The sequence below is a fragment of the Triticum aestivum genome, chromosome 7D (assembly GCF_018294505.1).
Source record: "Triticum aestivum cultivar Chinese Spring chromosome 7D, IWGSC CS RefSeq v2.1, whole genome shotgun sequence".
Classification (NCBI taxonomy): Eukaryota; Viridiplantae; Streptophyta; class Magnoliopsida; order Poales; family Poaceae; genus Triticum; species Triticum aestivum.
Window position 1 is genome coordinate 71,214,359 of NC_057814.1, and position 12,294 is coordinate 71,226,652.

The 12,294-nt window shown below is 42.9% G+C and overlaps 1 pseudogene; it reads right to left on the reverse strand.

Annotated features, from left to right (window-relative positions):
* Positions 1-9,160: 9,160 nt before the first annotated feature.
* Positions 9,161-12,294, reverse strand: part of LOC123170826 (rRNA-processing protein FCF1 homolog) — a 48,154-nt pseudogene continuing 45,020 nt past the window's right edge.

Consider the following 12,294-nt stretch of genomic DNA (forward strand, 5'->3'; position numbering starts at 1 on the left):
CAATCCTCCATTGGCACCTGGCCAAGAAGCAAATCCCACCAGCCTCAAGCGTGGTGAGGACTATCCTGAAGAATGGGCCAAGGGCCAAGCCAAGCTGGCTAGACAAGCCAGAGAAGCAGTGAGGAAATTCAATGAGGACTCTGCTGCTGCTGCTGCTACCTCTGATGAGGCCTCTGCTAGCAAGCCGAAGAAATCCATGGCAAAGAAGCCTGCGCGTAAGCCAAGTGCTTCACCTTCAATGCCCTCAAGGCCGAGTTCCTCAGCTATGCCCTCAAGGCTAGAATCTTCAAAGCCCTCATGGCCAATTCCTCACGCTGCTCCTGCTCCTCCAAAATCCTCAGCTCCTCCGCTCAAGTCGTCAGCTCCTCTGACCAAATCCTCAGCACCTGTGCATCTTTCCACGTGCCAAAGGACGACAGGCATCTCTATTGCCTCAGGAGCTTCTACTAGTTCCTCAGCTGCACCAAATTCTTCAACAGGACCCTCTCTGCTGAAGACAAAGACCACTGCTGGACGAGGTTCTCGACCAAGTCCTCACAAGAAGCAGGTCGTCTTCCAAGTGCCGTCTGATGAAGACGAAGCTGATGATGAGGAACTTGTTGAAATCATCAAAGATAGGCAAGTCAGGGCCGCTAGAGCCAAGGGCACAAATGTGCCACTGCTTTTGGATCCAAAGTTGATCCTCGACTACATTGATCTCTGGCACAAGGACCCAAACACTCCTATGCCTGATTTCAAGTTGACTCCTGGCCAAAATCATATGCTGACTGCCTTCATCCAAGAAGAGAAATGGAAATTTGAGAAGGCTAGGCAGATCAAGAAAGCGCAGTACAGGAAGGAGAAATTCCTGAAGAACAACGTTGTCTCTATGACAACTGACGAACTTGTGAAGACCCAGTCTGAAATCAAAGTCCTCAGCGATGATTTCAATGCTTACTACGATGATTGGCAAGGAGCCAAGGTCAGGTTTGTAAAACTGACTGAGAAATTCACTTCAAAGTTTGTAGCTCCATCGCAACCAGAAATTCCTCTGGCTGAAGCATCTGCTCAGCCGACTGAAGAACATGCTAGCGCCGCTGATGACATTCAGGCTGCTGAAGAAAATGTGAGTTCTAGGGCTGATGACTGCCGCTGATGAAATTGCCAGGGCATCCACTAGTGGTGCGCCTGAAGAAAATGAAGTGGTCAGGGCAACTGCATCACTTGTGGCTGAAGAAAATCAACCACATACCTCTGCTCCTCCTGCGCCTACCCCAACTCCGATCCTTCCATCTGCTTCAGATGTGAAGAAGACTAAGGCTGCAGAGCGTGCAGCTATGAAGAAAAGGAAGGCATCAACTTCATCAGATTCTTCAGCTCCGAAGAAGATGAAGGCTTTGACCAGCTCGTTTGCAAATCCGATTGATGCCGTTCCTCTCACTACCTTACCATCAAAGGCACTAGTTCCTTTTGATGAAGAATATGTGATCCCTAGCGGATCTGATGAAGAAACCCCTTCTGCTGCTTCGTCAGAGCAGATGGATGAAGAAATTGAAGTGGATGAAATCCCTTCAACCCCAGTTGTCTCCTCGCCTATGCCTCACTTCACTGCTGAAGAGGCCGGCGTTGAAGAAATGGAAGATGAAGATGTGGACATTGGCTGTACCACACCTGTGTTGAATGATGACTTTTGGGAAAGTCAGCACCCCAACTCTCCACTATTCACACCTTTACAGCAAATTCCTCAGTCCCCTGTTGCTACTGAAGTACAAATGGGATCTGATGAACCTCATGCCACACCGTCTGTCCATGAAGAAATTCCAGCCACTTGTGCTGAAGAAAATGTAAATGAAGAATTGAAGACCCAGGCTATTACTGGAGTAGAAGCTGAAATTCCTCAGCGTGAAGAACCTAAGATTGCGATCCCTGAGGTGATAATGCAATTGACTGACACTCCTCAGCCCAAGACAAAGGATCCATTCTCAAAGAAGCAGAAATTCAGGGCTGATGATTTCTTCGGCAAGCACGTGTTCTTCACTGACTACAATCCATACGATTCTGCTCGTCTTAGAAGGAACCGCTTCTGGACCGCCAACCAGGCCAACTTCTATTCCTCAGTACTCTTCAACAAGGACAAAGTCTTCGACCACGAGCATATTCCTCATGTGGACATGGAATCACTTACATGCTTCACTCATGTCCTCAGTGTGCTTCATGACGCAGGCCTCCTCAACTTTTGCACAGACATAGTTGAATGGAATGAAGAACTCATTCTTCAATTCTACGCAACATTGCACATCACAGGAGATGCTGACAATGTGAACTCCTGGGTTTTGGACTGGATGACCAAAAATACTCAGTATAAGGCACCGGCCTCTGAATTGCTTCATGCCCTGCCCATCAGTCCTCCACCTGAAGGAGCTCGTTGCATGTACCACGAGCCTGAGCTTACAGATCACTATATGCAAGTGCTGATGAAGCCATTGAAACCTGGTCAAGCCTCAAGGACAAAATTCCTCATGAAGGAATTGCAGTATGTACCAAGGACAGTCTATCGCATTCTGACGAAGACTATGAGTCCAATCAAAGGCCACGACTCATCTGATGAGGAAATTGTTGGCATCATGAAGAATCTGGTATTCAACATCATTCATGGCATTCCTGTCAATTATCACGATTTCTTCATGAGGACTCTGGCAAATGTTGCACTTTCTCCGTTTGAGCTGAAGCCTTATGCACCCTGGATCATGAGATTCCTCAGAACAAGGTATTCACTCAACTACAAGGCTGATTTTCAGAATCATCTCAGCTACTTGCCCCCGATTGAAGTCCTCAAGCGGACTTATTCTTCTGCTGATGAAAAGGGCAAGGCACCTGCTGTTATTGATGAAGGCATTCGTCCATTGGATGGTCAATTCCGCAAGGCTGCATCTTATTCCACCAATGATGACTCTGCCACTCATGATTCTGCTGCCCATGCCTCCAAGCCAAATCCTCAAGCCACTACTCCTCGTGTGATGACTGACTGTGAGCTTCTACTAAGTCTTCACCAGAAGGTGGATCGAAACCATAAATGGGTTAAGCGTCAGTTTGGTTCAATTCTTCACAACATGACTGCTACACATAATGCAGTGAAGAAAAACCATTACTACCTCCATGAAGTCTTCGATCGCACCTGGGCTATTCTGTCACATGTATATGGTGAAGAAGATCTGAAGAACATGGGTCTCAAGGAGGACTTTGACTGGTCTGCACCTCCACCGAAGAAATACAAGAAGGTCAAGGTTCCTTCCTTGGTGGCCAGCTCCTATTCTTCATCGCGCGACACCGATGAGCATGAAGACTTGGACGACACTGCGGCAGGCCCTACATCAACAAACGACCCCAACAACGCTGGCGCTCCTTCATCAACATGATATTCTTCAGGGGCGTTAGTCCTCATTTTCGATCCTTTTGGTCATTCGATGACAAAGGGGGAGAAATTTGAGTTAGTCTTCAAGCGGGTCTATCTTATATGGGCGTTTTTTTCTAAGTTACAACTCTCGTTCTTCTGATGACTTTGCTGGATCGAGTTGTAAACTTAAACTCTATGGTGGCCTGATACTTTTGCTGTTTCTTCTGCATGCTTATTCCTCGTTAATGTTATTGCACACATGCTGAATTACATCAGTCACCATATTTCATCATGCATTTCAAATTCTTCATATTATATGTCAAATGCGTGTATGAATTACAAGATATAGGGGGAGATCTCCATGATTCAACTCTTCAAGTGTGCATTGCTTCAAAAGCAAATTCCTCACTATGCACATCTTCAGGGGGAGTTCTTCTATATCTTGCAATCAAATTCCTCAATATCAGTATTTACACTTCATATGTTTATCCCCGTTGAAAACTTAACCTATATTGTCATCAATCACCAAAAAGGGGGAGATTGTAAGTGCATCTAGTGCCCCTTAGTGATTTTGGTGTATTGAAGACTTATAGGTTAAGGGACTAATGCGTTTATGAGTGTACACAGGTCTATAAGTCTATGAGGAGTTTGATATTTACAGAGAAAGTCGACCCCTAAAAATGAAGTTCTTCGACTGAAGACTTTGGATTTCTGAAGACTTTCTGAAGACTTTGAAAGTGAAGAAATTGGTGTGACCTTGAAGACTTGGTATTCATTCGAGGAACATGAAGCGTGAAGACTTTTGTTTTCGTAGTTTCATTTTCTCTTTCTTGAGTCATAGGAAACACCGTACTGTTAAAGGGGGTCGAGGAAATACTAAGGAAAAATTTCCATGTGATGCTCAACTCAAAATCCTACACCTACCAATCCCTTCGAGTGAAGCCATTGGAAATCTCATACAGTTCAGTCATATTCTTCAGTGACAGAGACGAAGTTCTTCTGGTCTCTGAGGAATTTGTTCTGACTGAGGAGTTAGGAATTCGCCAGTGCGGATTGCCTACACAGTGAGGAACATGATAGCCCTGAGGAATTTGATACTCAAATTTCCGACCGTTGCTGTGCTATGCGCCAGCTGTCCCAAAATATCTACCCACCTAACGGTCATATCATTGAAGGGCATTTATGTCTTATCATGTCGGGCTGCTCCCTAGGCTATAAATAGCCGCCCCCTACAACCACTAGCTGGTTGGCTGCTCCGAGAGAAACTGACACTTGTCATTTGAGAGCATCCCATCCTCCGAGGACTTTGAGCGAAAATCATCGAGTGAGGAAAACCCAAACCCAAACACCTACAAACCCAAAGTGATTGAGCATCACTGAAGAGATTGATCCTGCGTGGATCCGACGCTTGTTACCTTTGAAGACTGTGCTTCTTCCAGACGGTTAGGCGTCATGGTCTAGAGCATCCAAGAGGAATTGTGGATCGCCGAGTGACCGAGTTTGTGAAGGTTCGGAAGTCACCTGAAGACTTACCACGAGTGATTGGGCGAGGTCTGTGTGACCTTAGCTCAAGGAGAATACGGTGAGGACTGTGTGTCCGGGACTGTGTGTCCTCAGGTTTAAACCTAGCCGCTCCAACCAGATGTACAACTGAGACAACAGTTGGAACTGGTCTACCAAATCATTGTCTTCACCAAGCTTACTGGTTCTATTTTCTCAACTCTTTCATTTCCTCATTACAGTTGTTGTGTGCTTGTTCATATCTGTTTGAAGACTTTGACTGAAGACTTTCTCAAGTTCCTCAGTTAAATTTCTTTAGTTTGTTTGTCTTCATCCTGTGTTATCCTGTGTTTACGCTTTCTGTACTCTGTGCTTGTCTTCATTTCATCATGATGACCATGCTTGTGTTCTGTTATGTTTACTTCTTAGTACTTATTCCGCTGCAAGTAGTTCTTCACTAAGGAATTTTTTCACCCGCAAATTCCTCAGTGAAGAATTCCTAAAAATCGCCTATTCACCTCCCCTCTAGTCGATATAACGCACTTTCAGTGTTATCTCTTGTGAATCCTTGAATGTGTACTATGAGTGCTCATCGAAATGACGACACTATTATTTAAGCCACATTTCGAAGGGGAGAATTAAACACTCTCATTAAGAGACACCTTCATCTACTTGCCTTATTTTTTTTGGGTCACACTATTGGTTATATTAAGGGAAATAAGTAAAGAAAGATAATAAATGAGTTCTTTACAGTACTTAGGATTTGGAAATAATACGCCAAAATTGTGTTCATTTCCTATTGGTAATTTTACTCTTTTATTACCCTCATCGCTCATTATTGCATCGGCCCAAGTTCTAGAAGAACAAAGTTTTCAATATTGTTACCCGATGTTCACAACTGTCAAACACTCTTAATCTTTATAGAATGTTTGCAGCAGTGGGAGCTATATACAAAAGGGCAATGGAAAACTAAAGTTGTTGGGTTCATAGAGGAAATAAGAAGGGAATTGCATTTTACGCTAAGATGAGTGGGAGCTAGTACATCACGTTATGTACTTTATGGTATGCTACCTCTTGAGCACTGCGTTGGTTTTCCCTTGAAGAGGAAATGATGATGCAGCAAAGTAGCGTAAGTAGTTCCCTCAGTTTTTGAGAACCAAGGTATCAATCTAGTAGGAGGCTATGCGTGAGTCCCTCGCACCTACACAAAACAAATAAATCCTCGCAACCAACGCGATAAGGGGTTGTCAATCCCTACACGGTCACTTACGAGAGTGAGATCTGATAGATGTGATAGGATAATATTTTTGTTATTTTTATGATAAAGATGCAAAGTAAAAGCAAACGGAAATAACTAAGTGTTGAAAGATTAATATGATGAAGATAGACCCGGGGGCCATAGGTTTCATTAGTGGCTTCTCTCAAGAGCATAAGTATTTTACGGTGGGTGAACAAATTACTGTTGAGCAATTGACAGAATTGAGCATAGTTATGAGAATATCTAGGTATGATCATGTATATAGGCATCACGTCTGAGACAAGTAGACCGACTCCTGCCTGCATCTACTACTATTACTCCACACATCGACCACTATCCAGCATGCATCTAGAGTATTAAGTTCATAAGAACAGAGTAACGCCTTAAGCAAGATGACATGATGTAGAGGGATAAATTCATGCAATATGATAAAAAACCCCATCTTGTTATCCTCGATGGCAACAATACTATGCGTGCCTTGCTGCCCCTACTGTCACTGGGAAAGGACACCGCAAGATTGAACCCAAAGCTAAGCACTTCTCCCATTGCAAGAAAGATCAATCTAGTAGGCCAAACCAAACTGATAATTCGAAGAGACTTGCAAAGATAACCAATCATACATAAGAGAATTCAGAGAAGATTCAAATATTGTTCATAGATAAACTTGATCATAAACCCACAATTCATCGGTCTCAACAAACACACCGCAAAAGAAGATTATATCGAATAGATCTCCACAAGAGAGGGGGAGAACATTGTATTGAGATCCAAAAAGAGAGAAGAAGCCATCTAGCTAATAACTATGGACCCGAAGGTCTGAGGTAAACTACTCACACTTCATCGGAGAGGCTATGGTGTTGATGTAGAAGCCCTCCGTGATGGATGCCCCTTCCGGCAGAGCTCCGGAATAGGCCCCAAGATGGGATCTCGTGGGTACAGAAGGTTGCGGCGGTGGAATTAGGTTTTTGGCTCCGTATCTGATCGTTTGGGGGTACGTAGGTATATATAGGAGGAAGGAGTACGTCGGTGGAGCAACGTGGGGCCCACGAGGATGGAGGGCGCGCCCCCCTACCTCGTGGCTTCCTCCTTTGTTTCTTGACGTAGGGTCCAAGTCCTCTGGATCATGTTCGTTCCGAAAATCACGTTCCCGAAGGTTTTATTCCGTTTGGACTCCGTTTGATATTCTTTTTCTGCGAAACTCTGAAATAGGCAAAAAACAGCAATTCTGGGCTGGGCCTCCGGTTAATAGGTTAGTCCCAAAAATAATATAAAAGTGAATAATAAAGCCCAATAATGTCCAAAACAGAAGATAATATAGCATGGAGCAATCAAAAATTATAGATACGTTGGAGACGTATCATGGTACGATACATATAAAATTAGTTTTCCACTACTAAGCCTACTATCTAAGTTGACAACAATGCAATTTTGAATTTTAGCTATGTTGTGATACAACCAGGCAAGCCTTGTGGCTTAACAATTTTACCTGGACTTATACTGGTACACAACATAACTAATATTTTTGTGCGATAAGTAATCCGCACATTAGTTCACTAGTAGCAACAATTAAGTGAGTATCATGTTGTGAAATATACTGTCCAAGCCGAAATATTAAAATTCAGCATATATGTACTAAGTGCATGATAGCTGATCCCCTAACTAAAGGCTTACCATTAATTTTGCTAGCATAAGTGTAACTCAAGGCCTCTAATTGTTGGGATAATTATATAAATGAGATCTCAAATTTTGATCTGGACAATAAGAAAGTTTGTTTCGCTAAACAAGTGCACATGATGATTAATAAAGAAACAAACTACTAGGACCATAAGTAGGGACTATGCCTGCATGCACATACAAACTCCCAACCATGAATAATTATCCGTGTCAAGATGGAGTATTGTGCTATAGATAATGGGGTTCTAGTAATAACTATTCGATTACTATGAATACATTACCTTGGTATGGTATTTTGTCGAGATATGGACTAATGATGATTAACCATTCGATCTAGTGGGAGAATGTTGGAATTATAATGTGATCAAATGGTCAAAATGTTAATTACCATAAGTTAATATGGGCCCATTAATTAATTTCGGGATATACCAATTAAATGGCAATTAACAAACGGGCCCGTGATTGGGGGGCTGAATTAACGCTAATATGGTTAAGGTCCCACGGTCAAAGCCAACGCATTATATAAGGAGCAGACTTGCACGTACGCATCAGTCCATCGCATTAGCCATCGTCTACTCCGAAAATCACTCCTTTTCAAATCAGGAGAGCACGACTCATTGACGTGAAGACTTTCCATTACTCTGGCGAGGTGCCGGAGACGTTGTCGAGTTCTTCGTCCTCTCTAGACCCGCGATGGCATCACCAAACGGAAGTATAATCAATCTACTGCTCCTAATTTCCGCATCAGATCAAATTGTGTTCATGCATATTAGATACGATCCGATTAGAAGTTGAATAATCTCAGTAATTATTTCTAACATGTCCTACTACCTCTGTAACTTAATGAGGTAGTACACTAAGCTCATTTCCTTTCAGAACAGATAGTTTACAGAACCCAAAACGCAGCACATATGTTGGCTTGGCAACTGAGTGCAATGAACCAGAAGCATGCCAAAGCATTGGACCATATGACAACACTTACATATTACATAAAATATATCCTCGAGTCTGCAGCATTAACAACACCAAGCAAGCTGGGAAGTTGGCTATAGTTCAGTTCAAAACGAAGGACAACGATACACTTATTCTAAAGTTCCTTCCAAAATTTATGAAAACGATGCCCCTAAGGAGGTTGGTAGACGATTTTGAAGTGGTTACAATCAGCTCGATTCAGCACGGCAGTACTCATATCCATCCTAAATCAAGGAACCTGGGCAAGTGTTATGGTGTTTGGTACCAGCGCACGGCTAATCAGATTCTTGGCGCTGCACAAGATACCAGTGCATGAGTTAGGTTATGTATTTACCACAGCCAAAATAAGATAAACAGAATATAACAGTGAACAGAAACTGTCACTAGAGCAAGCTATTATTAGCTCCACCAATTGTGGCTTCGGGGATTCTTTCTATCGAGTACCTGTGTTGGGTGATATACATGATTGCAACACCAGGAACCTGCCAACCAGCATGTACTCATTATCAGCGTATGGGTATCGCTCCGAAGTCCTAGTGCTGAGCTTTAAGGAAGGAAGTATACCTTTCTTATTCTGCTCTTTAAATCTCTATCGCAAGTGGCAACAATGTAGCATTTGTGCTGTTACAGAAAACGAGTCAATTGCAAGAAACCACCACATTTACGGCTAGATTTGCAAGAAACCACCAACTCCTTAATCCGTTGCAAAAAACACCGAAAAATCTGTTAAGTCGTTGCAAAAAGCACTGATCGGATGATTTGGCCCATTTAATCACTTTCTTACAAGTGGGGCCAGATTATAAGGAATTGACTTAGAAAAAAATAACACACACACACACCTAGATCTAAAAAAATAAAAGCAATCAGCTCCTCACGATGATGGCCTCGTCCGCCCGCTCAGATCCGTCGCTGTTGAGCTCGGTTGCGACGGGATCCACCGAGGGGAGGTGCTGCAGCCATGGCTCCTCCTCTGGCCGGGCTCCCCACCACCCTGACCATGCCCTCTAGCGAGGATGACGCCATGGTGGCCCTTCTCCGGCCGCCGTCAATTTGTGCAACTCGTCCTCTGGCAGCGTCCACTCGCCGGCTCTACTCACAGGGAGGGTGTCCCCTAGGGTGGGCATCGTCTTGCCCGGCGCAGGCACGGACGGAGAGGTCTCGTCGCCGCCCGGCGAGGCCCTGGTGCGGCGGGAGGCGGCAGCGTTGGAGAAGGAAGAGAGACAGCAGAGTTGGAGAGGGAGAGGGGCGGCGGTGGTGCCCGGTGCATTGGTGAACTGGCGGAAGCGAGCTACAGGGAAGCCCGAGCGGAGCGGCGCGAGGCTATGGCGCTGCCGATGCTGGCAGTCGGAGACGGGCGGAGCCGCCGGTGCACCAGAGAGAGAGAGAGAGACGAGGGGATTTGATTGTGTTTTTCTTTTTTGATCGAGGGATGTCTATGTAAAGAGCTTGGAGAAGAATCTTTTTTTGGACAAGTCAGCTCTCATGATCTGGTCCCATCTGTCATAAACACCCTTAAACGAGTCAAAGTGGATGATCAGTGCTTTTTGCAACGACTTAACAGATTTTTCGGTGTTTTTTGCAACAGATTAACGAGTTGGTGGTTTCCTGCAAATCTAGCCACAAATGTGGTGGTTTCTTGCAATTGACTCTACAGAAAACATGTGGTTTCAAATGATTACACTTGAATCCAATGTTTAACATAAAAGGCAACATAGACCAAAATGACTATTGACTTGCCATCTAAAGATGAACTTGTGTAATCCAAGGCAATAAAGACGGTATTACTTATGACTAAACTGAAGCATTTTGACTTTTGTTTTTGTATGAATGTGCGTGAATAATTAAAAAATTATATTGTGAAGCCATTCTTCATGATATTTGATTGTACATTATATATATATATATATATATATATATATATATATATCAATGGTCGAATATAGAGAATTCTGACTGCATGCTTTCTAGGAAACATGTATTGATACTAGAAGCATACGCGCGGCTTGCTGTGCCGTTCTACTTTTCTACTGTTTATTTGTTTGATTGTTAATTCACGAATAGATTCCTTGTTGCTCTATTTGAGGTCGGGGGTTGTTTTTCATTTCAAGGGCCTTCTTTGTTTTGGCTTCCATAATTTTGGGGTGAGAAGACCCTTTATTGCATTGCAGAATATGTTCGGATGCTAAGACACATCATCATCTAGTTGGTAGGATATTACTCTTTTTTTACAACTATTGTTCTTCACAAAAATGATATGTTAGCAGCACTCCCAAAAACATATTCAAAGTAGTGGTTGGTGTCACGTATGTCCCAGACCTGCAGGGTTACACCGTAGTACTGGATGGACAAGATAATATTTATCTGCAAAACTAATTCAAAAGTATGATATGCATAACTGAGGTTTCCGATTGTAGTATTCATCTACAACAATCATACAGCTCTATGATTTGGCCAACCAATATTTCATAACTTACCTTAGTCACATACAAATAATACAAAACACCGATAATAATGGTCTGCAATAACGGTAAAAGGGTAGTGGAAGTGTGAAATACCTGGAAGTTGCAACACTGCACCAAATTATATGGCTTATAGTTTTCAGTATCGATCATTCAAATGCGTAGTTAGAATCAAAATAGAAAGAAAATATTTGAAATAAAAGCAATGGTTTGCACTGACTAACGACAGGAAAGGGAATGAAGCATGTTTATAGCGGCCTCTAAGAGGAAGAGACGAAAATGGGAGGGTAGATAAATAATAGTACAAGTGATTGATCTCAGTTTTCATTTGAATGTAACATTACTGATACATTAATAAGGTCTGGTCAGCTGTGTAAATAAGTGACCCGGTGACAATTAACCAAATTATCTCCACAGGAAAACCTAGTTATCATCTTGTCTTATTGTTTTAGTGCCAATTAAGTTCAGTTAGAGAACATGCGCCTTATGCTAATTAATATTCCCTCTATTCTAAAAATATAGTACATACTTTGTTTTGAAAAGTCAAGCGTATCAACGTTTGACCAAGTTTTAAAAATTCAACATCCAAATGTACTTTTATAGTTTATTTATTTAGTACTTAGGATATTGATAGTTATTCTAGACACTTCGTCGAACATGGACATTTTTTACTTTTGAAAAAACTAATATGCACTGCATTGTGGAATAGAGGCAGCATAAAGCATGCCATGTATAAACTGACTAAGGTTGTTAATCCGCGAGCACGGACATGGTACTCAAGTAGTGAATGTGATGCTTCTAGATTGAAACCTTACACGGTGAGACAAAATCCTGGTATAATGTACTACTTTTTTAGCCCCGAAGCGAGCGAGATTGAATTTGAATCAGGGTGTCAAAGAAAGGATGGCAGAGGGAGAGGAAGGAGGTATCGGGAGTTGTACTGCAGACCTTTTTGACCATGGCGTGCTGATGAAGGCGACGAAGTTCCGAAGACGATAGCCGTCCCTGTCCAGTGCCATTGCTAGCCGTGGCAGCCTACCTTGTCGACTGCTCCTCTA